The sequence below is a fragment of the Saccopteryx bilineata genome, chromosome 3 (assembly GCF_036850765.1).
Source record: "Saccopteryx bilineata isolate mSacBil1 chromosome 3, mSacBil1_pri_phased_curated, whole genome shotgun sequence".
Classification (NCBI taxonomy): domain Eukaryota; kingdom Metazoa; phylum Chordata; class Mammalia; order Chiroptera; family Emballonuridae; genus Saccopteryx; species Saccopteryx bilineata.
In genome coordinates this window covers 34849017-34856953 of record NC_089492.1, presented here as the reverse complement: position 1 = coordinate 34856953, position 7937 = coordinate 34849017, and the positions used below count along the sequence as shown (strand labels likewise).

The 7937-nt window shown below is 40.8% G+C and overlaps 1 pseudogene; it reads left to right on the top strand.

Moving 5' to 3' along the window:
• Positions 1-989: 989 nt before the first annotated feature.
• On the top strand, positions 990-7133 carry LOC136329564 (malignant T-cell-amplified sequence 1-like; annotated as a pseudogene).
• Positions 7134-7937: the final 804 nt, after the last annotated feature.

Genomic DNA, 7937 nt, shown 5'->3' with positions numbered 1-7937 from the left:
CCTCCTGCCCCACTTTCTCTCTCTCTCTCTCTTTAAAAAGTTTTAAATAAATAAAAATCTTAAAAAAAAAAAAAAAAGATGACCTCTAACTTTCTGGCTTACTCAACAAGGATTTAGGACTAAGATTGGTCTGGTTGAGTCATAATCTCACCCCAATAGACAGGATCAGATACTGTGGCTTGTCAAACTCCCACTAGATTCACCTGGAGTGGGGTAGATATCTCCCAAAGGAAAAGGTATACTGGTACCAGGAAAAGGGAGAACCAGCTCCGTAGCTCCACAGCCCACTGCAGAGCTAATGCAGAGGACTGGTGTCTGGCCTCCATGACAGACTGGCAACGAGCGCCACTCTATAACAGCATTGGTCACCAGTTTGCATATGTCATCAGGCCAGCTATCAGAGCTCCTTAGATTGTCAAATTCACTGTTATAGGCACATACCAGTAGGGGGCACTGTTACTATTCTCACTCACTTCCCTGGTCCCTGAAGTAGCCAACCACGGGTCATTTTAGCTTAAATCAGAGGTTTAAAGGGCAGAGGGGTTAGTTCCAACAGTTTCAGCCAAACTGGGAAGTAGCAGAAGGAGCGAAAGCAAACGCTGCAGGAACACTGAGTCCTAGTTTCACATAAATGCGGCAAGGACGCACTCACGTGCTTCTGGTGTTCTTTAAATCTTTCCCATCATGTCAGGGAGACATGAATCCCAAGAAGAGAAAATGCTCTTTGTTTGTCTTAAGTATTTCTTTCAGTGGTACCTAGAAGCCATTGGCAAATATAGAATTATAAACCAAAATGATAAAGCAAAGAGGAGATTAGAATAACAAGAACTGGTCTTTCAAGGTCCTTTAAGGTACTCAGCAAAACCGGTTGTATTAATGACAAAGTAAGACAAGCCAAATTTCCCAGGATGTTTGTCTAAGAAAATGATAGTGTGACTTTTTGTGTATCCAGTGACAGATGTGGACTTGCCAGGGTTTTCTAAGTCCTGGGAAGGAGACAGTGCAGGTTTTAGCACAGAGAGGATGTGTGTCAAGTCAAACGCTGTATCTTATAGGGGTCCCCAAATTTTTTACACAGGGGGCCAGTTCATTGTCCCTCAGACCATTGGAGGGCCACCACATACAGTGCTTCTCTCACTGACCACCAATGAAAGAGGTAAGAGGTGCCCCTTCCAGAAGTGCGGCGGGGGGTGGGGGGGGTGGGGGTGGGGGTGGGGGTGGATAAATGGCCTCAGGGGGCCACATGCGGCCTGCGGGGGCTGTAGTTTGGGGACGCCTGACTAGAACATTGGTTTTTGGGTTTGTTTGGTTTTTTTAAGTATTGTTTTTAAAAATGTGTTGGAAGTAGTTCAAGTAGTCAAGAAAGGAAGCCAAACTCAAGGACAGAAAATATATTGTGCTGTAAAACAATAAACAGACAAATCTTGGGTGTTGATCACAAGGGTATTAAACAGTAAACAAAGCTAGTTGCAATCTTCTCTAAACCGGTGGGAATATTGGGCTGAAAGTATTAAGTAAATTGATGACATTTCCAAGTTGGTAGTTTCTGTGCTTCTTGTGAAACAGGTCTCTGGGCCCAAGTCCACTGTCAGGATTGGCAACCATCTCCAGGGAGATTATATCTTTGCTCTTGGTAGTTCTGCTCAGTAATAAAAACTACTAGTTATAGAGAGTTCTGGATGGGCCAGGTGCTCTAAGAGCTTTTCATGAATTATTGCTATTACATCTTCACGACCCATGAGCTAGTCCTGTACTCATCACTATTTTAAAGTGAAGACATTGAGGCCTAGTGAGGCCTTTCATCACTGGAGCAACTTACTAAAAGTTAGTTAAAGTGGCCATAACTAATTGAAAGTCCAAAGCTAGTAAGTGATGGCTCTGGAAATGAAACGTGGGAAGTCTGTGCCTGAAGTCTGCCAGCTGAGTTATTCTTTTAAGCTGTGTCTTCCACATTTTCTATTCTACCTTGAAGTCTGGCCTGAGGTCCGGTCTAGGGCCAGGCAGAAGGCAGGGTAGGAGGGCATGATGTTGACAGCGTCTACATAAAAGGCAGATTTTACTTTTGTGTATCAATTTTGGGTTGACCATGGTGACCTCCCTGCTGTCCACATGTGGGTGATTGGTAGCTGTGCCCAGTGCTGACTTTGTTGCCAATAACTTCTTAGTATGCAGAGAGGACACAGGGATTACCAAGTAAGCCCAGAGGGGCAGAGACTCATGTAACCTACTCAATATCCATCATTCCCTGTTGTCCTTAGAAATAGAATGCAAATTTTATTTCAGCTGGCCATGGACCCAACTGAAAGACTAGTGTTCCCTGCCTCCCTTGTTCTCTACCATGTGACTAAGTTCTAAGCAATAAGATTTTGCAGAATTGTTGCTATAGTCTTGTGGGATTAAAGGAAGCTGACTCAACAGGGAACTGAGACTTTTTTTCTCTTTCCTCTCCCCAGTGCCTGAGATGCAGCTGTAATAGCTGATGCTCCAACAGCTGGCTTGGATAGTAGCTCATTACTTTACATGAGAATGCTTCTTAAACTTCAATGTGCATATGAATTTCCTGGGGAAATAGAAACTCTGATTCAGTAGTTCTTGGGTGTATTTCCTAGTACTTTCCACTGAGAGAGCTTAAGTGCAGTAACCCTCTTAAAATATATGAGTACACCTGACACCCAAATCTTGGCTTCTGATAGCTATTTAAGAAGAACGACAACAGCTCCAACTGTCAGGGCTGGCTTTTCTTGTTATAAGGGGATCTTGCCGATCCTTGATAATTCAATTTTTTCCCCATTCCAGGCCCTTCCCTATTATAGCCTCCTTCACCTTGAATCATGTTCAAGAAATTTGATGAAAAAGACAATGTGTCCAATTGCATCCAGCTGAAAACCTCAGTTATAAATGGTATTAAGAAGCAGTTGATAGAGCAATTTCCAGGTATTGAGCCATGACTTAATCAAATCATGCCTAAGAAAGACCCTGTCAAAATAGTGTGATGCCATGAACATATAGAAGTCCTTACACTAAACAGAGAGTCACTATTTTTTTAGATAAAGAGAAGGGCGTTTTTAGTTCAACCCTCAGATCACTTCACAAATATCCTTTTATCCTGCCACACTAGCAGGTTGATAAAAGAGCCATCAAATTTGTACTCAGTGGCACAAATATCAGGTGTCCAGGCTTAACCTCTCCTGGAGCTAAACTTGACCCTGCTGTGGTCCATCCAATTGTCGTCATCATGGCAGAACAAGAACAGCGTGCTCTTTGTGTCGGAGTCATGGAGATGTCTGGAGAAGATGCTGAGAATGTCTACAAAGGAACTGGCATCAAAAATATTGCTTATTTATTTACTTATTTTTAATTTTACAATTTTTTTATTGAAGTATAACATACACACAGAAAGTCTACATACTTACAGTCTATTGAATTTGCACAACACCATGGAAACCAGCCAGTGATGGGATTCAAATAATTTAACAACTAGTTCTCTGCCCTATGACTGTTTTAAGTATAAAAAAGCAATATACCAAAAGGTAGTTTATTATTTCATGCATTTAATACTTAAATAAAATAATCAAAGAGGTACACAAAACTAGATTATGGTATATGAGTTTTAAAATATTAATGAAAAAATATTAAATAATACCTGACAAAAAAACAACAAAACTGTTAAGGTATTTTCATATTGCTTTTTGATTGGCATGCTCACTGGCAATTTTTTTCACCTATGGACAAAGTGAACATTAATACGGGCGCTTAGAATAAATATACTATTGCGCAGATGAATGTTAAAAGAGTAATAAATGTAAATTTGTGATTCCCACATTAAGCAGCTGCCCAAGTGCCCACCTTAGAGAAAGCTGTGATTACAAGTGTCATTTTAACAACCAGTTTGCTGAACTCAACAAAATATTAGGTATCAGGTCTGTGCGAACCAGCTGAATCCCACCACTGCAGCCAGTGCTGCAAACAGCATTTCCAGTGCCCCAGAAACTTGCCTTATGCCATTTTCTAAACACCACCTCCCCACAAAGGTAAGCACTGTCCCAATTTCTATAACTACAGCTTAGTTTTGCCTGTTTTTAAACTTTATACAAGTGAAAAATAAAGTATGTACTCTTTGGCTCCTATCTTCTTTCATTTAATATTATGTTTGTGGGATTCATTTAAGTTGTCAAATATGATAGCAGATCATTTATTTTCATTGTTATATAAAATTCAATTGTGTGACTCTATCGCAATTTATTTATCCATCCAGCTGTTGGTGTGCATCAGGTTTAGCTGTTATGAATAGAGCTGTTACAAACAGTCTCTTGGTGAATATACGTATATATTTGTTAGATATGAACCTAAGAATGGGGATGCTGGACGACAACTAATTTTTAAAAATCTCCTGGACTGGAATGTTTTCCCTGATCAACATCGCCCTCAGCCCATGACATAATGTGCATGGTTAATAACGCACGCATATGCCCTTGCTAATTGAGCTCATTTTAATCTTGTCAGTTCGGCACATGCCCTGCAGGACAGCAATTCTCTTCTCTTGGATTTCGGTACGTTGTGGGGGAAGGGATGTAGTCCTCAAATGTGATTATCAAGTTATTCTGGACAAGAACTAGTGGATTCAGTGGCCTTGATCAATCCAAATCAGGTGTTTTACATTATTAACATTTTCCCAGTTTTTACAATTTGTTCTTGTAAAACTATTCTCTTTTCTGGTCAGAGAACAAAACAGGTGGCTCCCCAGAGCACACGCACCTGCTGCAGCTCCCAGGGGACAGACACACAAGTCAAAGCCATAGCTGCTGCAAAACTGTGCTGGCACCAAGGGCATTCTGGGGTGAGAGCAGGGGAGACTAGCTTTCCTAGTCTCCCAGTTTGCATCCATTCAATAGGTTTTTGTGGTTGTTGTTTTGTTTTATTTGTTTGTTTGTTTTGCAAGAGATAGGAACATGGAGCTGCTCCTATATGTGCCCTGACCAGGGAATTGAACCCCAGCAACCTCTGTGCTCAGGGACGATGTTCCAACCAAATGGGCCAGGGCTTCATTTTTATTGATTTTTAGAGAGACAGAGAAAGGAAGGAAGAGAGAGGGAAGGGGGAAGGGAAGCATTCGTTGTTCCACTCATTCGTGTACTCATTGGTCGCTTCCCGTGTGTGTCCTGACCGGGGATCAAACCTGCAACCTTGTTGTTTCAGGACGACTCTTAACCAACTGAGCTAACTGGCCAGGGCTTCAGTAGGTTTTTAATGAGCGTGTGAAATCATAATATACAGAATTTGTTTCAGGAAAGACTGACTTCTCTGATGGAAAGAACAAGGTCATCCCCATGTCTGGAGTCCTAGCACCAGGCACAGTGCTTGGATGTGACAGAGGCCCAATAAATGTTAAAATGCATACTCTGTGTGAAATGAGTGGGAAAAAAACCTACCCTACAGGACAGATGGCCAAAAGTAGACCTAAGTAGAGTCAGTTAATTGAGAAATAAAGTCTTTGTGGAACTGAAATGATAACTTGTATGTCCATCATTGCAGCAAACAACACCTGTGCTATACAATGTTCTACAGCAGTAAACAGCAGTGAGGCCAGTCTTTACACAGATATGGAAAACACTCCATGATTTATTATTAGTTACCCCCCAAGAAAAGGGCAAGTTGCAACTATTTAATTGTGTAACATTTTATCATTTATAAAAAGACAATGACGGCCTGTGTCAAGAGACATGCATCTATGTAAAAGCAGGGGAGAGGCCTGGAAGGCTACCCACTGCACCGTTAACAGCTATGTATCTCCAGAGGAGAGAGTGGGGCTATAGGTGGTATCAAAGGGATTTAGCTTTACCTAGAATATCTGATTTTTTTTCAAGATTATATTTGTGTATTATCTTTGTAATTAAATTGTGTTAAAAATTTAAGCAAATTTTTCTTTATTTCTACCAATTTCTCTACTACACGAAGAACACACTATTCTTAAAGGGATGAAAAATAGACCTCTCCTTGGCACTGCCCGAAGCTTTATGTTCTAAGCCTCTCTCTCCCTAAGCATCATAAAAAGTGTAGAAAAAGGAACAAATAAAAGTTCCTTAAATAAGTCCTGGCCTTCAGAGCCGGGTTCTTCAAGAGAGCTTCTGAGAGGGAACGCTAGGCATCAACATGGGAAAGAGGAAGGGGTGGTTCAGTTCCACATTCAAGAAAAGCACACTCCTCTCAAATAAAACTGGGAAAAATAAAGAAAGGTATGCTCGCCAAGGACTGTGCACATTTTGATAAGGTTGTAAGGGACAGAGAAGGGAGTGAGGACCACCAAATACCTGCCCAATGGCTCTAATGTGTAAGGTTTAATGGAACAGAAATGTGAGGGAGTGCATATATGTTCAACCAATCACAGTCTCACAAAGTATCTTTTGTGTGGAGTACTTTGCAGTTTAAAATATTCTTTCTTGGTCCTGGCCGGTGGGCTCAGTGGTAGAGCATAGGCCCAGCATGTGGATGATCCTAGGTTCGATTCCCAGTCAGGGCACACAGTAGAAGCGCCCATCTGCTTCTCTACCCCTCCCACTACTGACTTCTCTCTCTCTCTCTCTCTCTCTCTCTCTCTCTCTCCCTGTTGTAATGGCTCAATTGGAGTAAGTTGGCCTGAAATGCTGGGGATGGCTCCTTGGCCTCCCCTTCAGGTGCTAAGAAGAACTCAGTTGCTGAGCAATAGAACAATGTCCCAGATGGGCAGAGCATCGCCCCCTAGTGGGCTTGCCGGGTTGATCTGGTCCACGCATGTAGAGGTCTTTCTCTGCCTACTGCCCTCTCACTGAATAATAATAATTAAAAAAAGAAATACTCTTTCTCTTTCAAATGGAGCTTAGCCCAAATTCTGCCACTAATACAAAAGTTATCTCTGGCATTTCTTATTGTCTTTTCTTTTTTTCCCTTGGTGAAACAAAGGGGGTTGGGATGCACTAAGCTGAAACTCAGCCATTCTCTGATTTCTATTCAAACCCGGAGGCCGTTCAATACCAACCAGTGAGCCAGCACCTCTTCTGTGTGGCTAAGGAACAGATGCTGGCCACCCCCACTCCTCAGCAGGGACTAGTATCCATTATTTAAATGACGGGCCGTGGCATATGGAGACATATAAATGAGGCTCAGAAAGAATGCACTTGGGCTAAATATGGATATTGTGCTGTATCTGTGTTTGTGTCTGTGTGTGACAGCATGCAGACAGTACCTCTGTGGTTATGATGAATAAATTCAACAGATGCTAAATAAATAAATAAAAATAAACAAAAGCTATTTTCCAATAAAAGAAACCAAGGATCCTTAGAGAAATGGATGATTTTAGGATGGAGCAAGAAATGGAGCAAGAAAAATAGAAAAACCTGGAACAGCTAGTGCCTAAAAGCATGAAAGTGCTCAAAAAGTCGTGGGAACATGTCAGAAGGACACAGAAGCCAGCTTGAAGGGACTGCCACTAGTCACATCATGGACAATTTGAGCTCTAAAATTACTGATGATAACATATTATAACCCACTGAATAAAGTAGGAAACCATGAATCCATACAAATATTTTTAAAAATCAATGAATAAATGGAATGTTTGTTGAGAAACTGGGTATTATATAGTCTCAAAGTATCTCCCTATAAAATATTTAGTAATTATAAAGGAAAAATAGAATGCTACAGTGCCTTTACCAACTTAATCCATTGTTCCAAGAAACATCAGTAATGGAATAATCTGAACTCATACTGACAGGATGTAACGAGAAGAAAGCATCCTCAATATTACAACATTCTCACAAAAAAAAAATGTAATCTCAATTTTATCATAAGAAATCACCAGAAAAAAAAACAAATTAAGGGATATTTACAAATAATTATTCTGTAAACTATGCTCTATAATGTTCAAAAGTGCATAGGTCATGAAAGTCAAGAATAGACTGAAGAAT